We start from the raw sequence: 13,931 nt of genomic DNA on the forward strand, positions 1-13,931 counted from the left end.
TGCGGCCAGTCAGACCACACACTGATGTGGCCCCTGCCCTGACATTCTTATCACAAAAGAAAAAGGGACCCAGAAGTTCCAGGTTTATCATGGGAAAGCAGATGGACAGGAGGGGCCTCGGACCCTGGCCTGGGTCCCCACTGACATCTGCAACCCTACTCCCCCTAGTTTAAACTGAGTAGGTGAGCACGTGGTGACCAGAGACACCCCAATGCTGAAGGGCACTGGGGGTGTTTTGCCCTCCTCCTTCTCCTCCTGCCAGTTGTCTCAGGGGGTCCCTGCCTGGACCCTTTCTCACCTTCCCACTTCTGCCAGCTGCCTCAACCCTCCATTTCCTGGGCACCTCCTCTGCTCACACCATACCACCACAGGGTGCCCTTCCCTCCTGTCCCCTGCAGGACTTTTCTTCTCGTCTGAGCTGCAAACAGCTACCCTTGCCACCTGTTTTTTCTGTCACCTCACATTTTCCTTTCTTTCTAGCTCTTCAGATCATCTTCTATCTAGACTACAGGACCATGAAAGGTTCCTCTAGCTCTCCACAATGTGACACACACCTAAAGTCTTGACTCAAATAATGACAGGTTGAGTATAAAGAGCTTATGTTCAGAATCACACGTCATTATTACACTCTGATTTTTACATTAATTTTGTGGCTCTTTCTTTTCTTTGATGCACATTCCCCAAGGGACACACCCTATCACTTTGATTGCTTCCTTTATTACCTATTTTGATGTTCTTTAGGGTTCAGTCCTACAAGCTTTTTGCTTTTCATTTTACATTCTCCTCCAGGATAATTTAATCTATTTCTATGTCTGTAATTACTATCTGTATAATAATTAATCTAGATCTCTATCCTAGATTTTATATTAGTTCCAGAACTATATATCTAACAGCTAATGTGTTTTTCCATTTTCCTTCTTTTCAAACTTTGTCTAAACCTGAGCTCACAATAGAATCTCCCCAAACCACTCTTAATCCTATAATCCTATATTCCCTCAATAAATGATGTCTTTTGTTGCCTATAAAAAAACCCCAAAGCACTGTGTCGTCATTAAATCTTATTTTCCCCTCACTCCAGCTCCATCTGTCAATCACTAAGTACAATTGATTCTAAGTACAATTGAGTCAATTGTCATTGACTCTGAAATATATTATTTTTCTCCATTCTGACTGCCCCAATGTGGTAGGCGCCATCACATTTTTGTGCCTGGACTGCTGCCATAACTTCCTAATTGATCTTCCTTAATCCCACCTTGCCAGAATGGTGCTCTACTATGCATGTCTGGTCATGTCACTTCCCTGCATAAAACTCCTCACACATCTTTCAAGATCATAATGTAAACAACAAAACTATAAAGTATTAAAAATTGGGAAACATTTAAAACATCTTTATAGTGTCAGACGTTTTTAAAAGCAACCTAGAAAACCAGAAAAGCCATAAAGGAAGAATGGGCTGGTTTATCGCACTGTAGAAGCAAACTTGCATTTCTGGTTCACCTTTTGCTCTTGTCTGTCAGCAACACTGCAGTGTGTTAGTTCATCGTTCTTCATTAAGTGAGAGTGTATGTAATTTGTGGGAAGAATATAGTGGGAATCAGTATACCTAAGCTCTGTTCTGGGCCCATTGTTCTTATTTGATTAATGAGTTAGGAGGATTAAAAAAAACGAAAACAAAAACAAAGTACTAGCCACCTGTTAATGAGAGGTTGCTCTGTGCTACGTGGTTCACACACATGAAGAACTCTATATCATATAACAAAGCTCACGGATGCATGTTGTTATAACCACTCAATGAAGACGAAAGAGGTTAAACACTTGCTCTAGTCACCTTAGTGACTATACACCATTCACCACATTTTCTCTTGATGATGACTGTTATGGGCTAAATTGTGATCCACCAAATTTGTATGTTGAAGCTCCAAACCCCATACCTCAGAATGTGACTATTTGGAGATAGGCTCTTAAAAGAGGTGATTAAGTTAAAATGAGGCTCTTAGGGTGGACCCTAATCCATTCTAAATAGTGTTCTTATAAAAAGGTGATTAGGATACATAAAGAGACACAAGGAATTCTTGAGCACACTGGAACGACCATGTAAGGACCAAGTGAGAAGGTGTCATCTGCAAGCCAAGGAGAGAGGCATCACAAGAAGCCAAGCCTGCCAACACCTTGAACTCAAACTTCAAGCCTCTAGAACTGTCAGAAAACAAATTTCTGTTGTTTAAGACACCCAGCCTGGGGTATTTTGTTAAGGCTACCCTAGCAAACTAATACAGTGATGATCTCATGAGGATTTCTAAGACAATAGTCATCATGCTTCATTTTCCAAAGAAGACATGACCTTGTCAGGACTCCCCTCTTCCCTGATGCTCCTTTCCTGCTCTACTTTCCCCATGGCTGTAGTCTATCAGCATCCACATCCTCAGCATTGTTTTTGTCTCTTGAACCAAAGGTGATATAGTTTAACAGGTACGTACATATTCAAGGAGTTAACATCAAGTCCTTCTTGAAGCCTGGGAGTGGGTGTTTCTTCTAATATCTGATATTTTCCTGATGCTGCTTCTCTGAGTATCAAATACTTGCTATCCCCTGGTTTTGAGCTCCACCCATGTGGCTAACTAGTCACTCCTACTTCCTGATTATTATGTTTTGGTCACCAGAGAGGACCACTTGCCATTTTCTGCACTTGGGCCTACTTCCTCAGGCCTTGCCTCAGTCCTGTGATTGTATCTCTTCTTAAGTTATAGGCTCTTCTATTCTGCCTCATCCCACCGTCAACAGTCTTGTGCCAGGTCATGTTTTTAGAGGCAAAGCCTTTGCTCATTCTGATCCCTCTGCTAGGATGCCTTTCCAGTCACTTCTTTCACTAACACCAACTCTTTCTTTAGCTATAAGCTCAAATTTCTCTTCCCCAGATACTCCCTCTCCCAGACAAAGCTCCGTTCCCCTTTCTTACGCTATCATAACAGCTTGCACTTTTCCTTCATATTTCTTATCCACATTTATATTATACATTACTTCAATTATTTGATGTATGCCTCTCTCCATCAGTAGATTGTGAGCTCCATAAATCCAGCAATGAATGCCATCATATCCCCATGGCTAGCACCACGGCTGGCACATAATAGGTAAAAACATTAATTGAAAAAGATAAATGACGTATGACCCTTAGTATTGGCCATTTGCCTTGGGTCATATAGGCTTGTAACTGTAATCTCCTAATTCTCTGAGACCCCTAAATTATCCCGTTTTCATCATCTACCACCCCATTGCTGGACTTCTTTCTAGGTCAGCTACTATGGTACATCCTGATTAAAATATTTCAAAATTTGTGCTCAAAAGATGATCCATAATTTTCTACTGCAAGCTTCTACTTAGACTGTTACATTCACACTCTTAAGGATTTGAAGCACTATTTCCCCACAGAGCAGATTCATGAAGAAATTTTATTAGATTTGATTTTATAAGGGAAAACAGTTCCATTTGGTTTGCAAGGAAACAGTAGACTCAGGCTGATTAAAAACCTCTTTTACAAAGTGCAGTAGCAAGAATGGAAAATGTAATAAAGCTGAAATCAGAGACATAACTTTATCCATACTTTTTAGTATCACTATAATTTCCCTCCTGGAAATTGCTTCATTGAAGTATAGTTTAATTTACTTCCTATAACGACTGATTCAGGCCAAGATAACTGACATGTGGAAGAGAACCTTAGTTATGCTAGGCACCCTGAGCTGCTGGAAGTAGCACTATCATAAACAGAATAATGGTCCCCACAAATTGCCGACATCCTAAGTGCTGTTCTATAGACTGAATGTTCTTGTCCTCTTAAAATTCACGTGTTGAAATTCTAACTCCCAATATGTATTAAACATTAGGAAGTGGGGCTTTTAAGAAGTATTAGGTCATGGGGATGGAGCCCTCATAAATGGGGTTAGTGCCCTTATAAAATAGGCCCAAGAGAGCTCCCCTGCCCTTCTGCCATGTGAGGACACAGTGAGAAGATAGCTGTCTATGAACCAGGAAGTGTCTCTCACCAGACACTAGATCTACCAATACCTTGATCTTGGACTTCTCACACTCCAGAACTATAAGAAATAAATGTTTGTTATTTAAGCCACCAAGTCTATGATATTTTTGTTAGCTTAATTGATAAGCCAATTGTTATAATAGTCTGAAGGGACTAAGACACTCTGAATGTTACCTTACTTGGCAAAGGAATTTTGCAGATGTAATTAAGTTAAGAATTTTGAGATGGTGAGATTATCCAAGTAAGCCAGTATAATCATAAGAGTCCTTAAATATGAAATAGGGAGGCAGAGAGATCAATGTCACAGTGATGTGATGTGAGAGAGACTCAACCAAAAGATGGAAGAAGGGAAGACAAGCCAAGGAATGTGAGCAACCTCTAGAAACTGACCTCCAAAACTGTAACATAATTTGTTCGTGTTGTTTTGAAGCCCTTAAATTTGTGGTGATTTGTAACAGCATCAATAGGAAACAAGTATTGTGCCCAATCTTTTTAACTAAAAACAATCTGCTAAAGGTCTTTCTGATTGTGCTATACTAAAGGAAGATGCTGCCCCTCCTTAGTGGCTCCTTCCAAGACTTCCTGGCCAGCTCAACCTTGACCTGCCCAAATCTGAAGTTAAAAACATACTTATTAAAGACATTTGAGGAGCAAGATAACTAATATCCTTTGAGCTCCACAAGGTCATGTCTTATATGGCTTGTTCTAGACAAAGTTGTTTATTAAGGCTTACTTGAGCAACTGAGAGTCAGTCTAGAGTTCTGACAACATTACACTTTATTGAGGGTGGAATAAGTCCTTGTAATTCTTGTTTCTCTTGTTTGTTTGTAATGGGATTAAATGTATTCTATTATAAAACATTTAAAGGAAGAGATTTAGTCATACCTTTCTGCTTTAGAGGAGGTTAAGAAGGTAAGGTTTTTGTATTTATATATTACAGCACGTATGTAGTAATTTAGAAATTGAATCCTGGTGGCCTGAAACCTTATACCATTGTTTATGAAGCAGTGATTTATTAAATTGTAATGGCCTATGAAAGTTAATGCAGGCTCATACATAGCTTGGGTAGCTACCTAGGAAGCTTCTGGGATAATCCCAATTCAGTATTGAAATCAGCCTGGTATAACAGCATGGACAATGTTAGCTTAATTGATAAGCCAATTGAAAAACACCAAAAATAATCTTAAATGGAATTAATACCATGTTTTCCTGAAAATAAGACCTAGCCGGACAATCAGCTCTAATGTGTCTTTTGGAGCAAAAATTAATGTAAGACCTGGTCTTATTTTACTATAATATAAGACCGGGTCTTTAATATAATAAATATAATATAATATAATATAATACCAGGTCTTATATTAATTTTTGCTCCAAAAGACGCATTAGAGCAGATTGTCTGGCTAGGTCTTATTTTCGGGAAAACAGGGTATTAAAGAAGTTTGAATCCTAACCTATCAATTCCAAAGCACAATTAAATTCTAAATTAATAGCCCATTTACATGCGGGTATAATAAATCTACATCTTATTCATATTTGGTTCTCCTCTTCTTATGGACCCACAGGAAGATGAAAATTCCTTACCATCTCTTGCAGTTAGACAGAGTCATATGAATGGTTAGAGCTAATGGATTGTGAGAGAAAGTGACATAGGTCCTTTCTGGGAAAAAAGTATTTAATTGCCAGGGCATGACTTCTTAGTGGTTTCTTCCTCTGCTGTGGCTATCATGGAGGCATGTGTTTATATGGAGGTGCCAAAAGTTTGAGTTAGCCTGGATTTCTAAGCCTGCATATGGAGGGAGGACAGCTGTAGTTGGCTGTTGCTGAGTAACAAAATACCCCAAATTTTAATGGCTTAAAACAGAAATTATTTATTACTTTGCATGAATATTGGCTGGTGAATTGTTCTTCTGGTGCAAGCCAGATTCTCTGAGATTAGACCATCTATTATACTGTGGCTGTACTCCTTATCTGGGGCTGTAGCTAGAATGACTGTGGCCCCTGAACCCCTCTTTCTACGTCATCTCTTCTTCTGCAGGAGGCTGATCAACTTGTTCACATGGAGGCAGCATTCAAAGAGAACAAATGGAAGCTGTATATCCCCTAGAGGCCTAGTTCAGAACTCAAACAGGAATACTTCCATAGTTTTCTAGTGGTTAAAGCAAATAATAAGAACATCATAGATTCAAGATTCAAGGATAGGAAAATAGATTCTACCTCCTAATGGGAGGACCTATGAAAGTTTTGTGGCCATTTTTAATCTATTACACTTGTTGATTTGTTCAGTCATGTCACAGACTTTGAGCATGTGAGAAATAACAAACCTTTTTACGGTTAAGCCTTTGAAATTTGGGAAACATTTGTTACCATAGCCTAACCTAGCCTATACTAACTAATATAAATGGTTATCACTTGGGTCAAGTACAGAGTTAATAGTTCTTGCTCTACCTACTTATATCAAGAAGTTATTTTGAGAACTATCTGTGACAAGATGCTTTGAAAAGTTGCTGTGTATACAACATACTGTATTTGAGAAAAAGACATAGCATTTGGTTATTGTCTAATGCCATTAGACATAAAAGAAAAGAGCCTGATTATAAATGTTTCTGCTAAGCTTCCTATGCACTCATAGCTAATGAATCTATGGAGCTTTCAAGAATTCTTGAATTGCTCCTAGAAAGTACCTGGAATAATATGATTTTGGAATTTGTCTTGGACTTTATAGCATAGGCAATAATGTTGCAGTTTGGTTGAATTTAAAAGATATATAATAATGAAGCAGATGAATTTTGTTTCTGGAAACTCCCTCCACCCATTTTTTTTGCCCCATTTTCCTCCATTACTGGATTCTTCCTTTCTCTTACTTTAAGTTTCCGATACCTTTCCATTCTCTGTTTTTTTTTCTATGACTTTTAATTGTCCTTGAGAAAAAATTTGTTCAAATTAATATGTAACCCGTCAAAAAAAAAAAAGAAAAAAAAAAGAAAAGAAAAAATGTAACCCTTCATAAATGAGTGGATTTTAATCCTCAGTTCTAACTCCAGAGTACAAAATCCTAAAATTCTTTTGAAGAGATTTATGTCTCACTAAGTTACTAAAATTGTTCTACCAAAGCCAGTCCTGAAGGCAGTTTTAATTATTTCTCACATTTGCTGGTGGTCCTGCTCAACACAGCTAAAATAACCCAGAAGTCCTTCTGATTGAACTTGATTACTTGATTCTCATTGATGCAGGTTGAGAGACACTTATTTTTCCATGATTGACCTATGCCAGACTCCTTTTCCTTGACTCAGCTTCCTTAATCCCCTTTCTAGATTGGAATTCCAGGCTCCAGACACCATTTCTGAGGTATTGATTTCTCTCCAATATGCCATTCGCATGGGAAGAGGCATGGTATTTTCCCTCCTATTGTCCATCAATATAGATTTGTGGCCCAGAATTCCTGTGACCTTGAGATATTCAGTACAACACATCTAGATGTTCTCAGATTCCATGTCCCTGCTCTTGTCAAGAACACCTTAGGCAATGAGAGAGTAGTAGGGAATTAGATGGGGGACATGGAGGAGCACAGGAAGGCTTGATTTGGAACTATAGGGCCATAATGGCATATTATTGGAGGGCTGGGTGTATGATGTTTATCTTTTCATGTACATAACTATGTGTGTGTAAAGAAGTTCTCTTAGAGGCAGTTTTTCTTGATGCCAAGGCTGAACTGAATACCTTCTTTTTTGTACTCTGTACACACTCAAGCCAGAAGTCTACATTTCTCAGGTCTATTCCCACCTCTATTCTCTGAGCTTTTGAGCACAAAGGCTGTGTTTTTTTCATCTTTGCGTATGATTAGTTGCTGGTTTAGGTTTACCTAAATGTTAGTGAACTGATCTATTGAAATGACTACATGATATCAGGGAAGTTGCTGGTTATCAATAATGATTATAGAAACTACACAACTTACAAATAAGTGAAATGCTGTGAGAAATTGGTTTAGCAATGTTTTCTTATTCATGCTTAATTTTTTATAAAGCAATTTAGAATAGTGAAATATTAGAAATAAGCTAAATGTTAAATATGCTGTAGTGCATGAACCAAAGGAATTTACTGCAACTATTTATTAATCATGTCTACCATGCTTAGTATATAAAGTAAACAAAAAAAATCATACCTAAAAATAATGTTGTATGTCAATTATACCTCAATAAAGAAAGAAAAAATATAATACCAATTTATCTGGATGCTGTAACTATGTAAAAACATAAAAATGTTGAGACCTTGAGAAATCTGAAAACTTTTTTTCAAATTATCTAAATGTCTTATGAGTATTCTATAATTAAGAAGACTAATGCTTAAAATCATTTTTGTACAGCACAATCATAATCATTGATTTTAAATGTTAATTTTGTCATAAGTTTTATTTCATTATGACTATGTTTTCAGTTCTCACTGTTGTACATGCATCATGGTCATCTGTTCATAATTTAAAAGCATAGTTATTGGTTAATATAATAGGTTAATATTTATGTACTTTTGACATACTGTAGGAGATTGGCTACTGACATCTCACCTGATTTGATCATCATTGTGATTTATGGCGGGCACCTCTTTAGGAAATAGTGACATTACATGGTAAGAGCTCAGGCTATGGAATTATACAAACATGGGCTTAAATCCTATGTTATTTATAAGCTATGTGTCGTTGGGAAATTTCACTTCTCTGAACCTACTTTTTAAACATTTGTAAAATAGGATTAACATTAGTACTAGCTTTATGGGTTTATTGGGTGGGTGGGTGGGATTAAGTAAAACAATGCATTCGAAAGACTTAGCACAGAGAAAAAAGCACATGCAATCTATGAGGATATGTGAAGATGATTGCATAGACAATATTCAGTTATACAAAATGAGGAGAGAAGCATGTAGCAGGAAGTACACTTCTCCCTTTTAGGCAAATAAGCCCTAGCTTTTAGCTGGCACATTGCTGTTAAAAATTTTCCACCATCCTTTGCATATAAGATAGTCTCCTTAAGTAGAGGGAGGTAGAAGCTTGTCTTTTATTTTCTTTCTTATACTGATTCAAAATACATGTGTGATGGCTGGAGCTCCACCTCCCATATTTGGCTGTTAGGGCAAGGGCCACACTTGGAGATAATGTCAGAAGCAATGTGAATTTTTGACTACCTCAACTAGCTGCCACACCAACCCAGTCTAAGAGAAAGAAATTTATTTAAACCACTATTATTATTTAAGCCACTATTAATTTGGGTTTTGTTTCTTTCTCATTTTTTTTCTTTTTTGTTTGTGCAGTTGAATGGAATCATAGGACATTATTGCTCTTTAAACCAAAAAGCAGATTTTATTCCTCTAAGACCTTTCTTAAAGCTCCAGAAATATCTTTGTTTTACGAACAGATATCAACTATAAGAAGAGGGCTAAAATCAGGGTATAGATGATATTGAATGAGCTGGAAACAATGAGTTGTTTTTTTACCTTAAAGTTTATTGTGGTGACAAGTGTTAGTAAAGTTACATAGGTTTCATGTATACAATTCTGTAATACATCATCTATATATCACATTGTGTGTTCACCACCCAGAGTCAGTTGTCCTTTACTCACGGTAGCCAAGACATGGAAACAACCAAAGTGTCCTTTGATAGATGATTGGATAAAGAAGTTGTGGTATATATACACAATGGAATACTATTCAGCCATAAGAAAAGATGAAATAGTGCCATTTGTGACAACATGGATAGATCTTGAGATTATTATGCTAAGTGAAATAAATCAGATAGAAAAAGTCTAGAACCATATGATTTCACTGATACGTGGTATATAAGGCTGAAAACAACAAAGGAACAAGACAAACAATGAGTTTTCTTAAAGATAAATTCAATTCTAATGATTTGCTGGCAGAGTCCCTCTTCAAGTAAAACTGGGGAGAGGAGAGAAAGGGAGGGGAAAACTCATACAGAGTGAGGAGGTAGCCACAGGTCAGATGAGTTTTGACATGAACACCCTGTAGCTTATATGGCTAGTTAAGTGCACAAGTGTGATTGCGTGTATTTCTTTCGTTCCTACCATAGTGTGTCTGCCTTTATTTCTGGGACTTAAGCAAAAGACCAGGTATGTATGTATTACTAGGCTCTGATCAAACAGGATAGCTCCTATTTATTTTTCTTTCTGTTTATAGACTTGTTGCAGGAACAGCTTATGGTACTAAGAAAGGGCATATTTCCATTTTTGTCAAGTATCTTTAAAGGATTGGGGTGGATGAGTTGTAGAAAACAAAACTCAGGCAATACCACTAAGCACGAACTAGCTGTAAACTGGAGTCTGGTTATTATGGAAATCAATTCCATTGAAAGATCAGAAAAACTTTAAAATCGAGAGACAATTGGAGGATTAGTGTTATAAAATACTGGATTTTATTTGTTTGGAAATGGGGTGTAGAGACTGAGGGATGTGGAAAGTACACCGCTCTCTTATTTCTTTTTGCTTTGCTTTCTTTCTTCCTTCCTTCCTTCTTTCCTTCCTTCCTTCCTTCCTTCCTTCCTTCCTTCCTTCCTTCCTTCCTTCCTTCCTTCCTTCCTTCCTTCAACTTTCTTCTTTCAATAATTGGCTCAGAAATTAAACAAAGCAAAAATGAAAACCAGCTGCAATGGTGGGTTTCTCTGTCCTATCTTTGCCATAGGTAAATCTATCTATCTCAGCTGCAATGGATGAGTCATAGTTTGTGCTTCCTGTATAGCTACTTTGTAGATGACTAGTCAGTAATTTCCAGCTTCCGGAAACAATATATACAATAAAAACAAGGCAACGGGTTTTTTTCTCTTCAATATCCCCTCCTCCCACCCTTCAGAAACATCCCTGTACCTGTAAAAATGATAACTCTTCCTGTTATAATACCATGGACTCAAAGCACTCGATCTGTGTTTTCATTCAGAAGTGACTCTCCAGGGGAGCTAAAATCCAAATATTTGCACACACACTTGAAGAATATTGATGGAGAAATTTAAGCAAGGATATAAGGGTATGTGGTTTTATAAGCTCTCAATTATAGTGTATCTCATTCAAAAAATTTAAAACACAAGGGCTAGTTCCTTTTTCTTTTAAATGTCCTTATGTTTCAGTTTTCCCCAAATAATGCCTTTGTAGTCCCAGTTTCTCATTTTCCCTTCAATTCCCTCTATTGTTTTTATATAGTGAATCTCAACTTCTAGGATGCTTTATCAGCAGGGACACATGTTAGAATTTCTGATTACCTCTCCTTATTTTAGAAATAGAATTTTTATGTGGGGATTACACTATACCTCTTCATGAACAAAAGTACATCTAGTCCTTTTGGTACTTTTTTTCAGGTGTACATCATAGTGATTCAATATTTATATACCAGTATATAAATATACTTTTGTTTTCAATTAAAAAAATTTCCATTACAGTTGACATTCAATATTGTATTAGCTTCAAGTGTATAACATAGTGGTTAGACATTTATATAACTTACAAAATAATTCCCTGAATAAGTCTTGCACCCACCTGACACCATGTATAATTATTACAATATTTTTGACTAAGTTCCCTAAACTGTGCTGTACAGCCCTATATCTATTTTGTAACTGCCAATTTGTACTTCTTAATTGCTTCATCTTTTTCACCCAGCACCCCAACCCTTCTATCCAGCAACTATCAGTTTGTTCTCTGTATGAGTTTGCTTTTGTCTTGTTCATTCATTTATTTCATTTTTTAGATTATATATATAAGTGAAATCATATGGTCTTTGTCTTTGTCTGACTTATTTCATTAAGCACAATACTCTCTCGGTATATCCAGGCAGTTGTAAATTGTAAGTGTTTTTCATGACCAAGTACTATTCCATTATATATATATATGTACCACTTCTTTACCTATTTATCTTTTGATTGGAGCATTTAAACCATTTATATTTAAAGTAATTATTAATAGGGATGTAGTTATTGCCATTTTATTAATTGTTTTCTGATGGTTTTCGTAGTTCTCTGTTCCTTTCTTATTCTCTTCTCTTGTATATTGTTGATTCACTGCAGTGTTGTGTTTGTGTTCCTTTTTCTTTATTTCTTGTATATCTCTTGTATAGTTTTGGTTTATGACTACCATGTGCTTCATATATACCAAGATATGTTTATACCAGTCTATTTTAAGTTGATTGTCATTTAAGTTCTAACACATTCTGTTATCACTACTAGTTTTACTCACCCCCTCCACGTTCATGTTTTTGTTCTTATTTTTACTTTGTGTATGTGTGTTTGTATGTATCCCTTAATTTCCTGTTGTAATTACACATGATCATCCTTTTTTTTTTTTTTGCCTGTTAACCTTTGTACTAGTTTTAATGTTGGTTGATTCACTGCTTTTATTATGTGTTTGCCTTTGTGAAAAATATTTTCTTTGCAATATTTTCTCATTCATATTTTAATATATTTTTCTTCTTGAAGTCTCTTTAACATCTTCTTCCTTTCATAATTGAGATTTTATTGGTTGTTTTGAGGATAAGTACAGACATTTAAATTTGTACACAATTCTTAACATACATACCAAAAACCTAAAAAGTCATGTAGCTTCTTTTATACACAGTTATTTCTTTTACACACAGTTATTCTTTTATATACAGTTAGTTCTTTTATACACAATTATTTCAGTGACTTTCCAGCTTAAAATTTGAAGGCTAATTTTCCTTAATAGAATATTAAATACCAATACCTGCAAATGTTGATATGTTGTTACATCAGTCCCATTGATTCACAATTTAATATCACATACACTACATACTCAAATTTTCAATCTTTCACAGTTTATTAACAAAATTACTAGAAAAACTGTACTACCATGACCAAAGATAGTACAGAGTGTACAAAATCCTGAAAAGGAGAGCCAAAATCAAGGAGTGGTTTTGTTTAAGAAACAATTCTACCAAAAACATGAGAAGTAATTTTAGAATGTTCAAGTCATATTAAACGGACAGTTGACTCCAAATTGCCATTTAGTATGCTTTGTATTATAGGGTGTTAAAATTATCCCCATCTACAGAATGTTAAACTGATACCCAAGACAATCAAAGCCTCCCGTATTCAATACCCCACTATTTTCTGGTTGTACCAAAAAATTAACAACCAGCAAATGATTTCACCTTTTTTTAAAAAAAGGATTTACAGTTAAAAAATGGGATGAGGTGGAATTCCCTCCTTCTTAAAAATGTTTCTAGAGCTACTAAAAAACTTGCATTTACAAAATAGTTGATAAAAATATTCCTCTGGATTGTACAAGAAGGGAGACAAGGACCACTGATAAGACATGATATGACATTAATCAGATTTGCCTTCTTTCTCTCCTGCTTCACCAGAGGCTGGATTCTCCTCATTTTTAGTTTCCCTGCTTTCTGCAGGTAAATCATCTTTAGTTTCTTGGTTAGCCACTTGGGCCTGTTTTCCCTTTGCTCCCCTTTTTCCTTTTGTTTGCACTTTTTTGTTTGCAAATTTATCTTTTCCTGCTGCCTTTTTTGGCTTCATTTCCACTTTTGCAGGAGCAGGTTTAGCTGACAACCTTGCCAACTTCTCTTGGACTCCTCTTTCGCTGCCCCCTTGGTGGAGCTGTCCTTCCTTTTGGGAATTGTGGGGGCATGGTGGGCATGCATCGAAAGCCTTCCAGAAACTGGGCTGCTTGGCAACTTCCACTCCTCCTGCCACCTGAGCTTTTGGGTTAACGTCTCTTGAAATACTGGTTTGGTGGTGATGACCTCATTCAGCTTTTTCTCGTTTGGGAAGGTCTTTATCTCGCCTTCGTTTCTAAACAATAGCCTTGCTGGATAGAGTAATCTTGGTTGCAGGCCCTTTCTTTTCATTATTTTGAATATTTCGTGCCCCTCCTGTCTGGCCTG

General features: G+C 36.5%; 1 pseudogene; it reads right to left on the bottom strand.

The window, feature by feature from the left end:
- Positions 1 to 13,359: 13,359 nt before the first annotated feature.
- LOC117038698 (non-histone chromosomal protein HMG-14-like) lies at positions 13,360 to 13,688 on the bottom strand (annotated as a pseudogene).
- Positions 13,689 to 13,931: the final 243 nt, after the last annotated feature.

Source organism: Rhinolophus ferrumequinum, chromosome 19, assembly GCF_004115265.2.
Source record: "Rhinolophus ferrumequinum isolate MPI-CBG mRhiFer1 chromosome 19, mRhiFer1_v1.p, whole genome shotgun sequence".
NCBI classification, from domain to species: domain Eukaryota; kingdom Metazoa; phylum Chordata; class Mammalia; order Chiroptera; family Rhinolophidae; genus Rhinolophus; species Rhinolophus ferrumequinum.